Raw genomic sequence first — 18,724 nt, forward strand, 5'->3', positions numbered from 1 at the left:
TCACTATGTTGGCCAGGCTGGTCTCAAACTCTTGACCTCAAGTGATCCACCCGCCTCAGCCTCCCAAAGTGTGGGGATTACAGGTGTGAGCCACCATGCCCAGCTGCAAAAGTTATTTCTTACCTGTCTGTGGCTCACTGTACTGTGGGCCAGGATCTTATAAGGAAGAAGGACTTCTTACCCTGCCTTCCAGGAGAAAGAGTTTTAGCAAAAAAAGTTTGGCAAGGATATTTTGATGACAAAATAATGAAAACAAGATTTCAGTGATCTTACATGTTACTCAGGGTATGTACAACATCCAGGGACCTTCGAATAATATACAAGTGTGTATAGCATAACAAAAGGGAGTATGTGGCATTACCTAACAACAAAAAGTTTCTGAAGTAAATGATGCTATTTTATAAAAATACATTTTAAGGTCTGAATTATTATTTGGTGCAAAAGTAAATGATGCTATTTTATAAATATACATTTTAAGGTTGGATTATTTGGTGCAAAAGTAAAAGTAATTGTCATTACTTTTAATAGCAAAAAGTGCAATTTTGCACCAATCTGTAATATTTTAAAGCAGCCACATTCTGTTAGTATAGCTGAATTAAATCCTTTGGCTTCTTTGGATTAATATGTTTTGTCTTTTCAAATGATTTTTTAAAACTCTATCTTCTGTCATTGCAGTTTACTTAGGATCATCCTTGGCGAGTGTTCTGTTTTTACTGGAAAAATATTTTCAGATTTATACTGTTTACATTTACCCTTATAGCTGTTCCAGAGACTTTTCTCTAAAAGCAAGCTCACAGCTAGTATCTGCTTAGCCTACAAGTGGCCAGGAATTCACTGTTGAAATGCTGGAAAGTAATAATTTTCTTGGGTGGAAAATACAGTTAAAATTTTTTGGAACTAAAACTGCAACCGGGCCACATTGTAGAGTAGACCCCAAGATGTTAAGATGGTGCAAACAGGACAGAATAATAATTGAAATATGAAGAACCTCTTTGAAATCTTAAGTCGTCATACTTTCATGCATTCTTTTTAAGAGCCTTCATATTGGAGAGCAAGTGGTAATGTGGCAGTGTGGAAGTCAAGTCACCATATATCATGGAAAAGCTTCCTAAAACAAATATTCCTGAAACTTTCAAGAGAAAGCAAATCAATTTAGTTGGAGGTAAATATAAAACATTTTTATATTAAATAACTTTTTTTGTTTAAAGATGCAAATTTTTTGTGACAGTAAAACATGAAGATTTGAAGAACCACCTTTTTGGGTTTTTTTTCTTTTCTTTTTTTTTTTTTTTGCTGCTATGTAGGTGAAAAGTTTAACAAAAACTATTAATGAGTAACCAACTTCTATTACAGTAACTTCAGAGGCTCAGCAGTGCATTCTGGAAGAGAAGGGGCAGGAGAGAAAAAAGGGTTTTTTAAATATGTAAGACTCCATTTTCAGTGTTTTCATCTATGTTCTGTCACAGACTTTTATAACTACCCTGCAAATTAGGATTTTTTCTCACCAGATTTTTACATTTACCCGTTCACTAGAGAGAGGAGCCAAAATTTAAATCCAAGTGTGTCTGATGTCCTTGTGTTTTTCCACTGAATATGGCCTCTCATGTCATAAAAGTAGAGAATTCTCCAGAGGAAACATTATTAACTATGAACGTTTACCATGCTGGTGGAAGAAGACTGGCTTTAGCTTCCCTTAGAGTTCTTAATAAACACCAATAAGTCGATGAGAAAAAGTGTTGGCAATGGTATGGAAAAAAGGGAATCATTGTAAACCGTTGGGAATATAAATTGCACAGCCATTATGGAAAACAGTATGGGACAATTCTAAAAACAAAAAATCAAAAATAGAACTACCACATAATCCTGCAGTCCCACTTCTGAGTATATACCCAAAGGGAATGATCTTAGTATCTTGAAGAGACATTCACACTTTTGTGTTCATTGCAGCATTATTCACAATAGCCAAGATATGGAAACAGCCTAAGTATCCATTGATGGATGAATGGATAAAGAAATTTTGGTGCATATATATAGCGGAATGTTATTCAGCCATAAAAAAGAAGGAAATCCTGCCATTTGTGACAACATGGATGAACCTGGGAGACGTTATGCTAAGTGAAATAAGCCAGACACAGAAAGAAAAATACTATTTGACCTCACTTACATGTGAAATCTAAAAAAGTCATAAAAGCAGAGAGTAGAGCAGGGATTGGCCGGGCGCCGTGGCTCACGCCTGTAATCCCAGCACTTTGGGAGGCCCAGGCGGGCGGATCACGAGGTCAGGAGATCGAGACCATCCTGGCTAACATGGTGAAACCCCGTCTCTACTAAAAATACAAAAAAATTACCCGGGCGTGGTGGCGGGCACCTGTAGTCCCAGCTACTCGGGAGGCTGAGGCAGGAGAATGGTGTGAACCTGGAAGGCAGAGCTTGCAGTGAGCCAAGATCGCACCACTGCACTCCAGCCTGGGCGACAGAGCAAGACTCTGTCTCAAAAAAAAAAAGAACGGTGATTGCTGGGGGGTTGCGGGAAATGGGAGATGTTGGTCAAAGGGTAGAGAGTTTAAGTTAAAGATGACTAAGTTCTGGGGATCTAATGTACAGTATGAGTGGTGATGCGGTGTGTTAATTTGATTGTGGTAATTGTTACACAATGTATATCAAATCACGTTGTACACCTTGAATATATTCAATCTTTGTCAATTAAATATTTTAAAATGGAAGAAAGGATGGCCAATTTTGATCAGAAGTCATAGTGTCAGATAGAATTTTGTGATCTGACTCCCAGAAACTACACATTTGATTTGGGGAAGGCAGCCAAGCAAAATAGTTGACAATTTGCTCTTTTCCTTTGATTCCTAGGTTTGAGAATCTTGGCTTTCCTACCTACCAGCTGTGTGATTTTGGGCAAGTCACTTAACCTCTTCATGCCTTAGTTTCCTCATCGGTAGAATGGGAGTTATAATAACTTTATTGCTGTTGATTTTCCTCTTACATGCTGTGAGTCAAAAAATGTAGGAATTTATAGAATGGTTCTATTCTGCCCCAACAAATTGGGTTCTCTGCTGTGAGCATTGGTCTGCTTCCTATTTACGCCTCCCCTTTAGAGCCATTTCTATTTCACAGGCACAGGGATCTCTTCTGTTGCTTCCTGGGAGAATCCTGAAGGAGGCTTGCCATGGGGTGAGGCTTCCTGGGAAACAGAGGCATAGTGTTCTAAATGAACTGAGGGTGACTAAGTGGTCTGAATACACTTATGGGTAAGGAATGTTATCACAGAGCATTGTTCATTCATCATGAGTCACAGAGGCTCCCAGAATTTCTCTTGGAGCTCATGCTTATCTCAGCAGCACGGGGCACAGCTGACCATCCCTGCTTCCTGAAATTCTTTTTTTATTTGGTTTCGTGATGCTACTTTATCTTGATTCTGCTCACTGCTCACTTGTTCTTTCCCAGTCTCTCCTGCTGGATCCTTCTCTTCTTGCCCCTAAACTTTGGAGCACCCAGGGCTTAGTGCTCTGACCCTCGTTCCGGTCTCCACTCCATAGGTGATCTCATTCATTTGCAAGGTCCTGAATGACATCTGTATGTGGATGACTTCCACATACTTATGTATACTCCCTACCTCTCCCTTGCTTTACAGCTGTCTGCTTTACTTCTTCACTTAGTTGTTTAGTAGATGAGTTGAACTTAACATTTCCAAAACCAAATTCTTGATTTGTTTCATGAGCCTATACTTCCTCCATTGTTCTAACCTCTGCAGTGATACCACCCAGTCACTCAGGCCCCAAAGCTGAAGTCAACCTTGATTCCTGTCGTTCTGTGACACCTCATATTCTCAAATTCAAGCATCCATAATCCCCTGCTCCCACACCTAAATCTGAGCCCAGGCCACTACCAAGTTTTTCAAGGCCTCCTGTAGTCGCTTCCTGCCACCATTCATGCACCTCTTGGTCTGAGTTCACAGAACAGTCACAGTGATCCTTCTCTTTTACACCTTTATACTGTCTGTAGTGGCTTCTCTACAAACAGTATAAAATCCAAACTCTTGACCATGTACTGTAAGGTCTCTGCTACCTCTCCATCCTCTTCTCTTCCTGCTCTGCCTGTCTCTTACAGTGCTCTAGCCACACCTGTCCCTTGACATGTCACCCCTTGCCTGGCCACTGTTCTCATCGTCCTCTCCACCCTCTCTCACCTCCTAACTCCTTTCTCATCTAGGATGCCTGCTGCTGCACTTCATTCAGTTCTCACTTGAATGTCACCTACTCAGAGCTGTCACCCCGACTTATCTATCTAAAATGTCACTGTTACTCTGTATCCTCTTAACCTGCTTTGTATTCAAAACATTTATCTCCACCTGAAATTAGTATATTTGTTTGTTGTCTCTATCCCAATAGATTGTAAGCTCTGTAAGGACACTGATCTGGTGCTTGTTAAGTTGTACAACTGAAGGAGTTAGTAAATTAATACTCTGGAATCCCTGTGTTAAAAATACTAAAGAATCAAACACCTTTCTCTAGACCTTTAGATCCCTCTCCATCTCTTACCCTGTTTCTCTGTCTCCTTTTATTTTATTTTTTTTAATTTTTTCTTTCTTTCTTTTTTTTTTTTGGAGACAGAGTCTTGCTCTGTCACCCAGGCTGGGGTACAGTGGCGCCATCTCGGCTCACTGCAGCTTCTGACTCCTGAGTTCAAGCAGTTCCCTGCCTCAGCCTCCCAGTAGCTGGGATTACAGGTGCCCACCCCCACGACTGGCTACTTTTTGTGTTTTTAGTAGAGATGGAGTTTCACCACATTGGCCAGGCTGGTCTTCAACTCCTGACCTTGTGATCCACCCGCCTCGGCCTCCCAAAGTACTGGGATTACAGGCATGAGCCACCATTCCCAGCCTCTGTCTCCTTTTAAAGGGAAACTTCTGAAATGTTGCCTACATGTACTACAGCCTCTTCATTACTCATGTATTTTTCAATCTGTTACAGTGTGGTGTCTTTTCCCATCACTCTTCTGAAATTGATTTTGGCAGAGTCATTCAAGATCTGTGTGTTGCTGCTTCCAATAGATACATTTCTATCTTACTGGATCTCTGAGTGGCTTTAAGCAGTTTTCTATTGCCTTCTTGAAATTACCTTCTAACTTGGCCTTCCCCTTTCGCTACTGGCCATTTCTTGATCCTTTACTGGCATTTCTTTCATTACTTGGCCACCTGGGAATGTTGAGAATTCTTCATGCTGTGGTTTAAGCAATACCTCTTCTGTCTACATGCTCATCTATTCCAGGGGCTTTAAATACCATTAATTTGTTGACTCTCCAAGGTATATATCTCCAACACTGAGCTCTTCTGAGTTCTAGACACCGTACCCTCCTCCCTCCTTGACAGCACTCCTGGATGGAGTCTCGTGTTCAGGGAGGAACTCTTGATTTGCTTCCATGTCCCATCTACCCCATCCTGCCTCTCCACTCTGTGTCTTCACCATCTCAGTAAATGGTACCACCATCCTTCAATTTACAAAGTCAGAAACCTGCATATCATCCTTGGTTTCTCTTCTATTGTTCTTCCTCTCCTGCCAGTACTTCTGCCTTCAAAATGATTTTGAATATCTTCTCTGTCTCTACTACTGTCATCTTAGGCCAACTTCATCACCTGGACTTCAACATTAGTCTAATGACTGGGTCTGTTGTTTCCACTCCTGCCACAGAAGTATGCTCTGTGATGCTGTGGTGCCATCCCATTGTTTACCTGTCAGTGCATGGTATGATGGCTCCTGCCTCCTGGTCAGCCTCACTTGTTCCCCAGCCTCTCCTGTCTTCACCGCCCTGCAGTCACACTGATCTTTGATCATATCTTGGCGCACACCAGGATACTTTCTGCTTCAGAACCATTGTCTTGCTTTTTCTTTTTCCTTGCATGCTCTTTTTTTAGCCCTGCATAGCCAACTCCTTCTCATACTTCGGGTCTCAAATATCACCCCTCAGGGAGGCTCCTCTGACCCACCCTACCCGAAATACTTCCATCTCTTAATCTCTGCTATATCAACTTGTTTATTTCCTTCATATCTCCAAGCAGAGTCAGTTATTTTAAAAGTACTTATATTTAGTTTTCATTGTGGAATATAAGCTTCCTAAAAGGGACATTTTCTGTTTTTTTTTTTGGTTTTTTTTGTTGTTGTTGTTGTTTTTAATCTGCATCTAGCACGTGCCTGGCATATAGTAGGTGCCAGAACAGCGATTCTTATGTTTATATGTGTTCATGCCATGAGCTCCCCGCCTTTTTTAAGGGCAAAAAAAAAAAAAAAAAAGTTTTTATTTTTGTCAAAGTTTTGCGTAGTTAGAATGTTTACATAACTTGAAAATTAAATAATGTTGCAGGTTTTGTTATGAAAACCAGCTGCATCTCCTTTTGTGTTCTCTGTTCCCCAGAGGCCAGGACTTTTAACTATAGCTGATTCTTTTAGTAATTACCTCTATATCTCTAGTTAACATACTTAAATTATAATTTATCTGTTTTTCAGTTTTAGTCATTATATATTGGTGCAGAAGTATTTAGCTCTTTTTCACCTACTGCAGCCCCCTTGCCTTCTCTCACAAACTTTCCCAACCCCATTCCCTCAATTGTATTGTGTTATAATTTTGGTAAGATCAATATGCAGTGTTTATTATAACTATGTAATACTTTTTCACAGATGAGCTATATAATATAGTTTGATTACTTTTCCTCTGGAGACTATACAGCAGATACTGATTTTATTAGTTTTTCATATAGTTATGAATAATTCAACCTCACACTTTTACCCAATTGTAAATCTCCTCTCAATGTAATCAGTCATGGATGGAATCCTATCAAATTCATCCTTTGGGGCAGATTCCTCCCACAGCCTTCTGATCTCCTCCACCCTGCCCAGGTTGGTCTTTAGACCTTGGCCGAGCAAGGAATTCTTTTTCACCACCATTCTGAGGATTCCTTTTGCCTCTCTTGTATTGGAGCCCTACATTTGTGTCTTATTTTTGTTGGTTTACTCTTTTATTTTGGTGGAGCACATTTTCCAGTGTCTTATGTAGAAAAGGTTAAAGGCAGGTAATTTTTTTTGAAACTTGCAGGTCTGACAATGCTTGTATTTTTCTCTGGCTTTCAGTTGATAGCTTGACTAAGTATATAATTCAAAGGTGGAAATTATCTGCTCTCAGAATTTTGAAGCCTTCTACTTTCAACAGTTGTTCTTGAAAAGTTCCTGCTATTCTGACTTATGATCCTTTGTATGAAAAACTTTTCCACTCTGAAATTTTGTGGACTTTTTTCTTTGAATTCAGTAGTTAGAAATTCCATTATGATTAGTATAGTGGAAACTCAGTAGACCCTTTCACTATGGCAAGCCCCACCCAATTCATTTTTTTAAAATAAAAAATAATTATTATATGTATTTTTTAGAGATGGGGTCTCACTCTGTTGCCCAAGTTGGAGTAGGCGGCACAATCATAGCTCATTCCATCCTCAAACTCCTGGCTCAAGCTATCCTCCCCACTCAAACCACCCTCCACCTTGTAGCTAAGACTATATGCATGTACCATACCTGGCTAATTTTTAAATTTTTTTGTAGAGAGAGGGTCTCTGTGTTGCCCAGGCCGGTCTGGAACTCTAGGCCTTAAGTGATCCCCTCACTTAGCCCCCAGAGTGCTGGAATTACAGGTGTGAGCCACCGTGCCCAACCCCCAACTCCACTTATTAAGGGAAAAAAGTGTCCTTCAGTTTGTTTTCAGTTGTGGGAGAAAGGTGTTCTTTAATTCCTAATCCTTTTCAATTTGGGGAAATTTCTTTGACAGTTACGTGCCTTCCATTTTCTCTAATCCATGAATACATCTGTTATTTGGATATTGACTACCCTGAATTGGTTCTCCAATTTTCCATGTTTCCTATTTTCACCTCTTTTTGCTTAACTTTATTGAACATTTCCTGAATTTTATCTTTCAAGCCTTCTGTTGAGTTTTCAATTTCTGCCATCATTTTAATTTCCAAAAGCTCTTTTTTTATTCTTTGACTATTTTTCTCTTTCTCCCTCTCTCTCGCTGGTAACATCTTGTCCTTATTTCACGTATGCACTTTTCTCAGATCTCTGATGATGCAGGAGGTTTTTGTTGTTTGTTTTAAGCTTCTTTTTCATGTGATTTTTCCCTCTTCACCAAGTTGCTTTGCTGTTTCTCTGTTAGATGCCCTCTTAGTGTCTGGAAAGTCTTGTCCCTTCTAATTTTTGAGTAGCTATCTAGAAAGATAGCTGGAAGTTCTGTAGTAGTGGATGGCATTTGGCAATTATGCACTTCACTTTAGGGTGACATGTCTGGCTGTTTAGGGAACTCCGTTAGTAATTTTAGGCTATCCCTCCACCCGCCCACCAACCCCCAAGTTAATCAGACCAAGAGAAAATATATAACCAGTCAGAAAGCTAAGTAGAAGTCTGGGAGTCTCAACATTCAGCAGTAATCGTCTGTGTAATCCGTCTTTTCAGTATGGGATCCCCATCCTTAACCGTGCCTGATATCCTCCTGTCTGAAGAGCCTCTGTTCACTCTTTCCAGAGAATACATTTCAGGTCTTTTCCTGGGTAGGATGGGGTTGGGAGGCAACCACTTGCCTTCAAGCCATGAGGAAGGGAATCTTGATAAACGGACTTTTGACCATTCTCCTGCCCTACTTTCAGCCCTTAATAAACAGACTTTTAATAAACAGACTTTTATAAACAGACTTTTAATAAACTCCTTAATAAACAGACTTTTGACCATTTTCCTGCCCTACCTTCAGTCCCACTTTCAGAGGAGCCTGTGCTGCCAGCCTCTTGAGGGCTGATAATTTAAATGAAATTGCTTTGAGGCTTTCCTATTTTAGTACTGAGCTTTCTCCAGTTGGCTAAGTCAGTTGCCGCTTGCCTAACACAATGTCTCCCAAAACTGTGTTACTGTCTCTCCTCTTTTTTCTTTGTCTTTATTGGTTTATGTTCTGGTAGTACTTGAGGAGGGGACAGAGCTAAATACATATATTCAATCTTCCATCTTTAAATAAAGGTTCACCGACATGAGTTTTTAATTGCTTACAAGGCATTTGATCACACTTGTGAAACAAATATCCGTGTGATCTGTGAGTCCCCATTTCACCATAATTCATTTGTTACATTGTGGGGCGAGTACATGGAAAGCCCCTGGATCAGTGGTTAGGACACTTGGGTTCCATTCCCAGATTTGCTACAGACTCTTTAATCCTGGGCATCCTGCCTTGTCATTATTTCCATTCTATAAGACTAGGGAATTGAAAAATGATTTTAAGATCTCTTTTTACCCATAGATTTATTTCCAAGGGGCTGAGATAATTGCGTGTAACTGCACACCAGAATAGGAAACAGAGTTGTGGCAGCCAATTGAAGAAATGTGAAGTTAAGTTTCTCCTTGTATTTTTTTAGTCAGTCTCAGTAATTCTGACATTTTCAAAGTCAAGTAAAATTGCAACCCACATTTCCTGAACAAGAGCTGTTAAAAGGTTAAAAATTGTGAATTTTTTTTCCTCTGGGCTATTTTCAGCTGATAAGAGTTCAGCTCCAAAGCACACTTGGATTCATGTTCTCAATAGCCAGATAAAATGTTAGTTTTGAACAGAAGAACAGGAAAGATTAATAGAGAAAGAGGTCTATTTTTTCCCCTTTTGCCCTCTGGCAGGGATGGCCATCCTGGGAGCACTCTTCAGGAAATGTGTCCTTTCCATCAAAGCCATGTTTGAAGAGATAATACGCCTATCTCTGTATATTTTTTTTTCTTTTCTAAGTTGCTGCTTCTCAGCTGGATGGAAAGACAAAGTAGACATGGCTTGTCACCATGACTTTGAGTGACGAGTGTGATCACTAACCCAGTGTGCTCATCTGTGGTCAGTACAATGACTGAGGAGAAAATGTGGTTGTGAGGTCAGTGACCCTGTGGCCTACAGACCAAAGGGCAGTGCTTCACAAATTGCCGCATACATGGGACCCAACCCCTCACCAATTCCAGCACCGAATCTCCATCAGTCAAGGTGTAGGAATCATTTTGCATAGTTCCCCCAGTTATTGTTATACATTTGATTCTTGCGCTGATTCTGGGAAACCATTGCCTTAGGGACAGAAAGCCAAAAAGAAAATTGGAGTCTTGAATATTTACAGAGCTCAGAAGAAAAACCCAGCAGAATGGAAACTGAGCCTGGCACACCGAGTCAGCGGATGCTGTCCTATCAATTGTAGAAACTGTTTCAGGCTCTCACTGCCTTCCTCTACTCCACACCCTCTTGGCCTCTCAGTAGATCATTTTCTTAAATCAGAAAGGAAAGGAAACCTGCAGGGGCTACTGCCTCAACGTCTTTTATCTCCCTCCCTCCAAAAGTACATATACATTGTGTGCGTGTAAGTTGTATTATATATGTGTTTTATATATATAGTATAACAAATATATGTATTATATTTTATATGTAATGCATATATAAATGCGTGTTTACATTCATCTTTGCTTCTCCCATCTGTCATCTTTCTGATAAATGTTAATGCCTTCACCTATGCCTCTCTCCATCAGTGATCCTCCTGTGTTTTTCTTTCACTCTTTTCCATTAACATGTGTGTATGTGTATGTGTGTGTGAATAGGTAATATGAATACAAGTTTAATCTTATAAAACAAGGCCCAAAAGATGAACAAAAATATACCTTCCTCAACCCTACCGTATTTATTCATTCAGTAAATATGTATTAGGGTCAACTGTGTGCAAAGAGTCTGGCTAACTACTGAGGTTCTACAGCAGACTAAATAGGTACAGCTCCTGTTCTCATGATGCTTGTAGTCTCTTTTTAACCAGGCTTCTTTAAAAATCATTGGTCTTATCTTATTTTTTCCCATGTTATTCCATTTTTGTGTTGCTATAAAGGAATACCTCTGACTGGGTAATTTATAAAGAAAATAAGATTATTTTGGCTGACAGTTCTGCAGGCTATACAGGAAGTGCACTGTTGGCATCAGCTTCTAGGAGGGCCTCAGGGATCTTACAATCATGGCGGAAGGGGAGGCAGCGTGTCACATAGCAAAAGGGAGGAGCAAGAGAGGAGAATACCACACTCTTTTAAAACAGCCAGATCTCATGTGAACTGAGCAAGAGCTCATAAGCATGGGGATGGTGCTAAGCCATTCATGAGAGATCTACCCCCATGATCCATTACCTCCCACTAGATGCTGCATCCAACATTCGGGATTACATTTCGACATGAGATTTGAAGGAGACAAACAGCCAAACCATATCATTCCCCATTACAGAAATAACATCTGTTATCTTAAATTTGAAAGTGGTTTCCTAATGGGAAGCTATTGAAGTATTTAAAGCATTAAAGTACTGGGTCAGAATTTTATTTTCAAAGGTTACTTTGGCTGCTGAAAAGGTAAGTGATTAAAAGGGGATGAAAGTTGCTGGCAGGTGGGCGGTCAGGAGGTTGGTGCAACAGTCTCAATAACAGATGAGAGGAGCTTGGCAGGATGAGATGAAGAGAGGAAGACAGTCAAGAACTCTTCAGCACCATAGGAGAGTGAATGTTTGGCTATGGGGGATGCGGAAGGGAGGCTAGTCAAGGATGAAGGGAGGCTAGTCAAGGATGGCTTGACCATCAAATAAGAGGAAGTGCCATTTATGCAGACAGGAAATACTGAAGAACAGCTTTGAGTGTGTTTGTGGTTGAGGGGGAAGCATAAGTCCTGTGTGAATACAGAGTCTAAGATGCCTGGGACATTTCCAAGAGAAGATGTTGCATAGGCAGTTGGATACATGCATCTGTGGCTCAGAAGAGATGGCTGAAATAGAGCAATGCATTTGGAACCTTTAGTCTGCATGTGTTAACAGTTGCCAGCAGACAAATTAAAGAGGAGCAGGGCTTGGATGGAATCCTGCATAGTTTCAGAAGTCAGGGCACAGTCAGGGAGGAGGCACCAATGGAGGAAATCAGAGAAATGGAAGACCCTCTAAGAGAATGAAACCAAGAGGAGAGAGTCTTTGAAAAGAAGTCATGGACAGCCATGTCAAAGCTCATTGAGATGTCAAGTAAGGCAAAAATGTAAAGCAGGCATTAGGTTTAACAGCAGCATGCAAGTCACTATGGACCTTAGAGCCGGCTGGTGACTGATGGAGGCTGAGTGCATGGTAGAGGAGTGCCAGCGTACTTTGACCCTTACCAGTAGTAGTAAGGACTATGTTATAATGCAATAGGTGCAGTGGAAAGGCTGATTAAGGTTGTTCTAACTTTTTTGATAACCTTTTATCTTTATTGTTTTATTCTGATTACAAAGCAATATATTTTACGATGAGTCGTTGTAAACGTTCTAAACATTAAAAAGTACAACTGAGAATCATCTCCATATTTGCATTCTCTCATATATAGCCACTGTTAATAGTTTGAGGTGTATCCTTCAAGATTTTTCTGTACACGTGCTATCACTCGCTCTCTCATACACACTTACATTACAAAAATTGGCTTTATTGCTATGTAGTCTGCCAAAGTTTGTGTTTTTGTTCTGTACATTATAGACATGTTACTCCCTAAAGTAAACACATACTATTCTATTGTGCTGTAGTGTTGTCTGGATATTTTAGTTTTACTTAGAAATTTTGGTGTCTCTCATAATGTTACACTCAACATCTTAATGTGCTTATGCATATTTATATCTTTCCAAATGTGTATGGGAATTAAGTAGAATTTGCAAGGTCAAATTGTAGGCACATTTAACATTTTGACAGTGCTACATTTCCTAAGGAGGGGCTTTTTACTTTTTTAAGGTGGAATAAATCTGAACATGAAAAATGTTGACAAAGGTGAAAATGAAACATAAGTTGAAGTCACAGTAAAAAGTGCTGTGTAATCTATAGCAAGAAGTCTTGTGGGAATGGGAGCTATGGCTTAGGAGGAGGCTTTGGGCTATGATCAGAGGGGATATGCCACCTCTCCCATGAAGAGGAGTGGGTAGATAGGACAGAGTGGGGAAAGGCAAGGTCCTCAGTTACTGCTATGTTTCCAGAGCTTGCCCAGTGCTAACGTGTTTAGCAAGAGTGCCACAAACATGTATTGGTTGAAGGAATAAATACAATTTGGTTGATTCAGTTATATAATGTTTCCATGTAATAGCATCTATTTTTTCTACTCTGTCTATATAATGGGAGCTAAGATTTCCTACTGAAACTACTGAAGGAAGAGTTAGATTTAAAAGGCCCTTCTTACTTAGTGAACCCAGCTGGTAAAGTCAGACAGGACTTACAGTCTAAGCGTTTCTCATCTTCCTTTCCAATCAGCCTGCAGGGCCTGTTGATTCTAATACCTTAATGTCACTGGAATCCATCTATTTCTGTTTGTCCCCACTCCCACCATCACTGTTATTCCAGGCTGGATTTTCCTATCACAACAACCTTTTAGATTGTCTCTTACTTCCTCTTATGCATCTGTCCGGACATGGTTTAGGGGTGTCAAGGCCGAAGGAAAACTTCCCCTTGGCTTTCTGAAGGTTTGCTGAAAATCACTGACAAGAGGCAGATTAATAGGAGAAAAGGCATACAAATTTATTTGATCATGGTTTTAGATGATATGGAAACCTTCAGAATGAAGACCCGAAGATACAGGGGAAATTGTCCATTTTTATGCTTAGATTCAACAAAGTATAGACAGCCATGTAGAAACACAATTGGATAAAAGGGTCTGATCTAATGTGAATAGGCAGAGTGAGGAAACCCAGCAGGGCCTCAAGATGCTGCTTGACCTCTCTGAGCAGCATTCCTTCCTTCTGGGTAAGACTTTCTGGAATGTGGATTTTATGACCTACAGTCAAACAATGGAGAACAGATAAGTACTTTGTGGCCAGATTCTTCTGGCCAGAATTTCTTTTTTTTTTTTTTTTTTTTTTTTTGAGACAGAGTCTCGCTCTGTCGCCCAGGCTGGAGTGCAGTGGCCGGATCTCAGCTCACTGCAAGCTCCGCCTCCCGGGTTTACGCCATTCTCCTGCCTCAGCCTCCCGAGTAGCTGGGACTACAGGCACCCGCCACCTTGCCCAGCTAGTTTTTTGTATTTTTTTTTTAGTAGAGACGGGGTTTCACCGTTTTAGCCAGAATGATCTCGATCTCCTGACCTCGTGATCCGCCCGTCTCGGCCTCCCAAAGTGCTGGGATTACAGGCTTGAGCCACTGCGCCCGGCCCAGAATTTCTTTATCTCTACCTTTCTGTATAATTTTGTAAAAAATCCCTCAAAAGGAATTCTGGCTTCTAGACCCACCTTCTAGTTTCTGTGGCCAGCCTCAGAGGAGAATGGAATTGAGAGACAGGCAGGCAGGAGAAGGTCAGAGAAAAACTTTTGCTTCTGAGGCTGCTGCTAAGGCCTTTATTTTAAAAGGGGTGTTGTTGCTGATGTCCAACAGCGGCTACCTCCTCCACCTCCCAGCCAGGCTGCTTTAGGAGTCTCTTCTTGGGCTTCCCCAGCCCTGTGCAGGCATCTGTTCTCCCCAGATGGTCACTGGTATGTTTTATTTACCTAAAGCCTTCACACATAAATACCTTAGTGACTGTTTTCGTGTATCTAAGACCTACTGAATGTTTAGCTCATCCTGCATGCTAAGTAAATGATAGTTATTATGTGTGAATGTCTGATGCCTGTATAAATTTGGCACATAAAAGGAAAGGACAAGGACAGAAGCAGGCCTCAGATGAAACCACAAAGGACCGGTAATTTAAGACATTTAATCCTGGAACAAGCCTCAGGATTATTACTCCCTAGGGAGGGGCAATCTGAGTTATATGTCATTTCTATTATTTCTATAATTAACATGTTAAGTGCATATTTAAGAAATTTCAAGTAGTTTGAATCTCTAAGATGATTTAGCTATATTCAGATAATCTGTTTATTTTGTAAGATCTCAACTAAAGAACTAAATTGTGATATTTTCTAGAGTAAAAATGCTTGAATTTCCTTAGCTACGCCTGGCCACTTGGAGAATATAATCACATGATTGAGGTCTGCATTGGGATTCTAGAAGAAATGGCCTTCACAGACCTATTAAATACAGAACTTCCCAGTTTGGAGGCAGTGTTCCTGCCTGCCATCCATCACCACACCCCACCCCGTCTACTGGGGAGAGTAGTAGGCAGTAGTTACCAACTAGCAACTGAGTATAATTTCAAGTTACAGAATCAACTATCGAAGTATAATGAAAGAAGAGACATGAGGAGTTGATTATTTGTGGAGAAAGCAACATAGATTCAAGCCCCTTATAAAAGTTGTATATTCAGAGTTGAGAAATACTGCAGTAAAAAGGCTACCAAGGCCAGGTGCGGTGGCTCACGCCTGTAATCCCAGCACTTTGGGAGGCTGAGGCAGGCGAATCACAAGGTCAGGAGATCACCAACATGGTGAAACCCCATCTCCACTAAAATACAAAAAATTTGCCAGGCATTGTATTACGCACCTGTAGTCTCAGCTACTTGGGAGGCTGAGGAGCTACTTGGGAGGCTGAGGCAGGGGAATTGCTTGAACCCAGGAGGCGTAGGTTGCAGTAAGCCAGGATCACGTCACTGCACTCCAGCCTGGCAACAGAGCAAGACTCAGTCTCAAAAAAAAAAAAAAAGCCATCACAGCTGCTACCCCTTCAGCAGTAAGAGAATGGCTGGGGGCCGATCTGGATGTCCTGCTTCTGAAAAGTTACCTGAGGCTACTGGGCTGTGGAAGGCTGAACAAGAATAAGGCTTCTACTGATAGGGTTGCTCTTGACTCCTTTCATCATTTTACCTCTGAGCAGTGGCAGCACGGTGGGCAGTGGCTGGGTATGAATTTATTTATACTTTTTTTAAGAGAGATCTCATCGTGTTGCCTAGGCTGGACTTGAACTCCTGGGCTCAAGCAATCCTCCTGTCTCAGCCTCCTGAGTAGCTGGGACTATAGGTGCGTATCACCACACCCAACTTGAATATGAATTAAAATAATCTTAACCATAAAGGCATTCAGTTATATTTGGTCTAAAATAATACCCTGAACTAATAAAACATCCATCCAGAAGGAATTTTTATTGTTTCAGTCCATTATTTAACCGATGACTTAAAAAATATCCATACATTCAAGATTTAAGTAGGGGGTATGATTTAGAAATATAACAGAATGCATAAAAATGGAATTTAGATAGAGCTAATGTGTTTGAGTTCTCCCCACTTTCAGTATTAGACCAAATTTACATACGGTTTTCCGTATCTTCAGTGTGACGTAATAGTTAATAAACTATCATTAGCAACTTTATTTCTTAACAGCTATCTTCCTAAAGCTGTATACCCCTCTTTTAAAAATGAAAAGAACGTCAGGCAGGCTTAAGCATGACATTTTTTTCCCCTCTCATTTGCAATACAAATAGCTAATGTTTGTCAAATGTTTATTATGTGTAAGTAACCAGACTAAACACTTTATGTGTCACAACTCATTTTATCCTCAAGACAACCCTGAGGGAGAAATACGATTCCCATTTTCCAGATGCAGACACTGAGGGGGATGGAAGGTTGAATGATCTGAGCTCCCGTGGTTAGGAAGTGGTAGGTCTGAGATTTGCATTCAGGTCTGTCTTACTGCAGCAGCCAGCCTTATATTAGTTATGCATTCATTTGGTCAGTCATTCAACAGATTAATGGTGGAGCGCCTAACATGGCCCGGAACTATCCTAGGTGGTTGGGATTCAGCCGTGAACAAGGTGAGATCTCTACTCTTATGGAGCTTACATACCTAATATGTAATTACTAATGAAGTGCTAAAGGAAAGTACAGCAGGGCAAGGTAACAGAATGGTGGCTCTACTCTGGGGCTGCTTAAATTAGGATTTCAGGGACAACCTCTCTGAGACGGGGATATTGAACAGAGAACTGAATAATGTGGGAGAGAACGCTACCTAAGACCGAGGGGGCAGTGTAATATAGCAGTTAAAAGCATAACCTGTGAGCTCCTGGGTTCAAATTTTGATTCCACTGTTCATTAGCTGTGTGATCTTATGCAAAATACCTGACTTCTCCATGCCTCTTCATCAGTGATATGAAGGTAACTGTTGTACTTTTCTTACCTTGCAGAATTGTTGTGAGAATGAAATGCGTTCGTATATGAAAAAGGACTTAGCTGTAGAATAGACACTGGAATCTATTGCACACTCTTAAATGTGAGCTGTATTATCTATAGAAGCCCTATGGGAATGGTGAAAAGTAGCTGGCTTCTGGGTAGGTTTTGAAAATTTGGCGGACAGGATTTACTGAGAAATTGGATGTGGGAGAATAAAGAAAAGGAGTCACGGATGACGTCAGTAATTTTGGTCTGGTTAATTTGGTGAATTTGGGGGCATTTACTGAGTGGGAAAGGCAAGGTATAGCAAACCTCTTTTGAGGGGAAGACACAGTGGAGGGTAGATATATTAAAACTGGGATGCTTCTTGATGTGTTTGTCTTTTGTTGTTCATTGTAGAACATTTGGAAAACATCAAGTATTAAGATAATAAAGATCACCTGACATCCCACTACTTATCCTTTTGCTTACATTTTTTCCCCCATAGAAGTCTTAGCTCATATAATACATAACAGGTTTTAAAATTATATACCCTTCAGTTTATTGGAAAATGGTTCATGGCAAGGGGGAGAGTTAAAGTATAGGTAAGATGATCAAATCCCCAGTACCACAAGAGGCCCCTCCCCCTGTCAAATGATCGTTATGGACTGAAGCCTCACAAGAGCTCTCCATAAGGACAGCAGAGCATGTAGCAGATCTCATTCCTGCTCACCCATCTAAGTGTTAGAAAGCACCTATTGCCTGGTACAGCCTAGCCTACAACAGCTAAAAGATTATTTTTTTAAAGCTACACTTTTTTGTGTGTGGTAGTAAAGTACACATGATCTAAAACTTACCATTTTAACCATTAAGTGTATAGTTCAGCTCTTAAAAGCATTAAGTACATTCACGTTTTTGTGCAACCATCACCACCATCCATCTCCAGAATCATTTTCATCTTGCAAAAGGTTGTTACTGAAACTACCAATTAAACAATAACTCCCCATTTCCCCTTGTCCTGGCAGCCTCCATTCTATTTTCTGTCTCTGTGAATATGTCTATTCTAAGTACCTCATATATGTGGAATCCTACATTCTTTGTCCTTTTGTGACTGGTTTATGTTACTTAACCTGATGTCCTCAAGATTAATCTATGTTGTAGCATATGTTTGAATTTTCTTCCTTTTTAAAGCTGAATAATACTCCATTATATGTTTTGTTACTCATTCATCAGTCAGTGGACACTCGAATTGCTATTATAAATGTTGCTATGAACATGGGTGTCCAAATATCTGTTTGAACTCCTACTTTTAATTCTTTTGGGTATATATTATAATGTATAACATTTTATAATCTACTTTTTCACATAGAGATATATTGCTGAAATTTTCTGTCGTGAATAGTCTTCTATAAATTATTTTAAATAATTGTATTATATATAATCATATAGCTGTATCCTAACTGATTTAAGCAATCAAGTATTTCCTAGAAGTAGAATTATAAGATCAAAGGATATGAATTATTTATTTATTTTTTTATTTTTTTGAGACATGGTCTCACTCTGTCTCCCAGACTAGAGTGCAGTGGTGCAATCTCAGCTCACTGCAACCTTCACCTCCCAGGTTTTCAAGCTATGCTCCTGCCTTACCT

At 40.2% G+C, this 18,724-nt stretch overlaps 1 protein-coding gene across 3 annotated transcripts in view; it reads left to right on the forward strand.

Annotated features, from left to right (window-relative positions):
• The window catches only part of ANO6 (anoctamin 6), a 224,412-nt gene that overhangs the window by 61,217 nt on the left and 144,471 nt on the right, over nt 1-18,724 (forward strand). The gene's annotated exons all lie outside the window — the stretch shown is intronic.

This window comes from Theropithecus gelada, chromosome 11 (genome assembly GCF_003255815.1).
Source record: "Theropithecus gelada isolate Dixy chromosome 11, Tgel_1.0, whole genome shotgun sequence".
In the NCBI taxonomy this organism is placed as follows: Eukaryota; Metazoa; Chordata; class Mammalia; order Primates; family Cercopithecidae; genus Theropithecus; species Theropithecus gelada.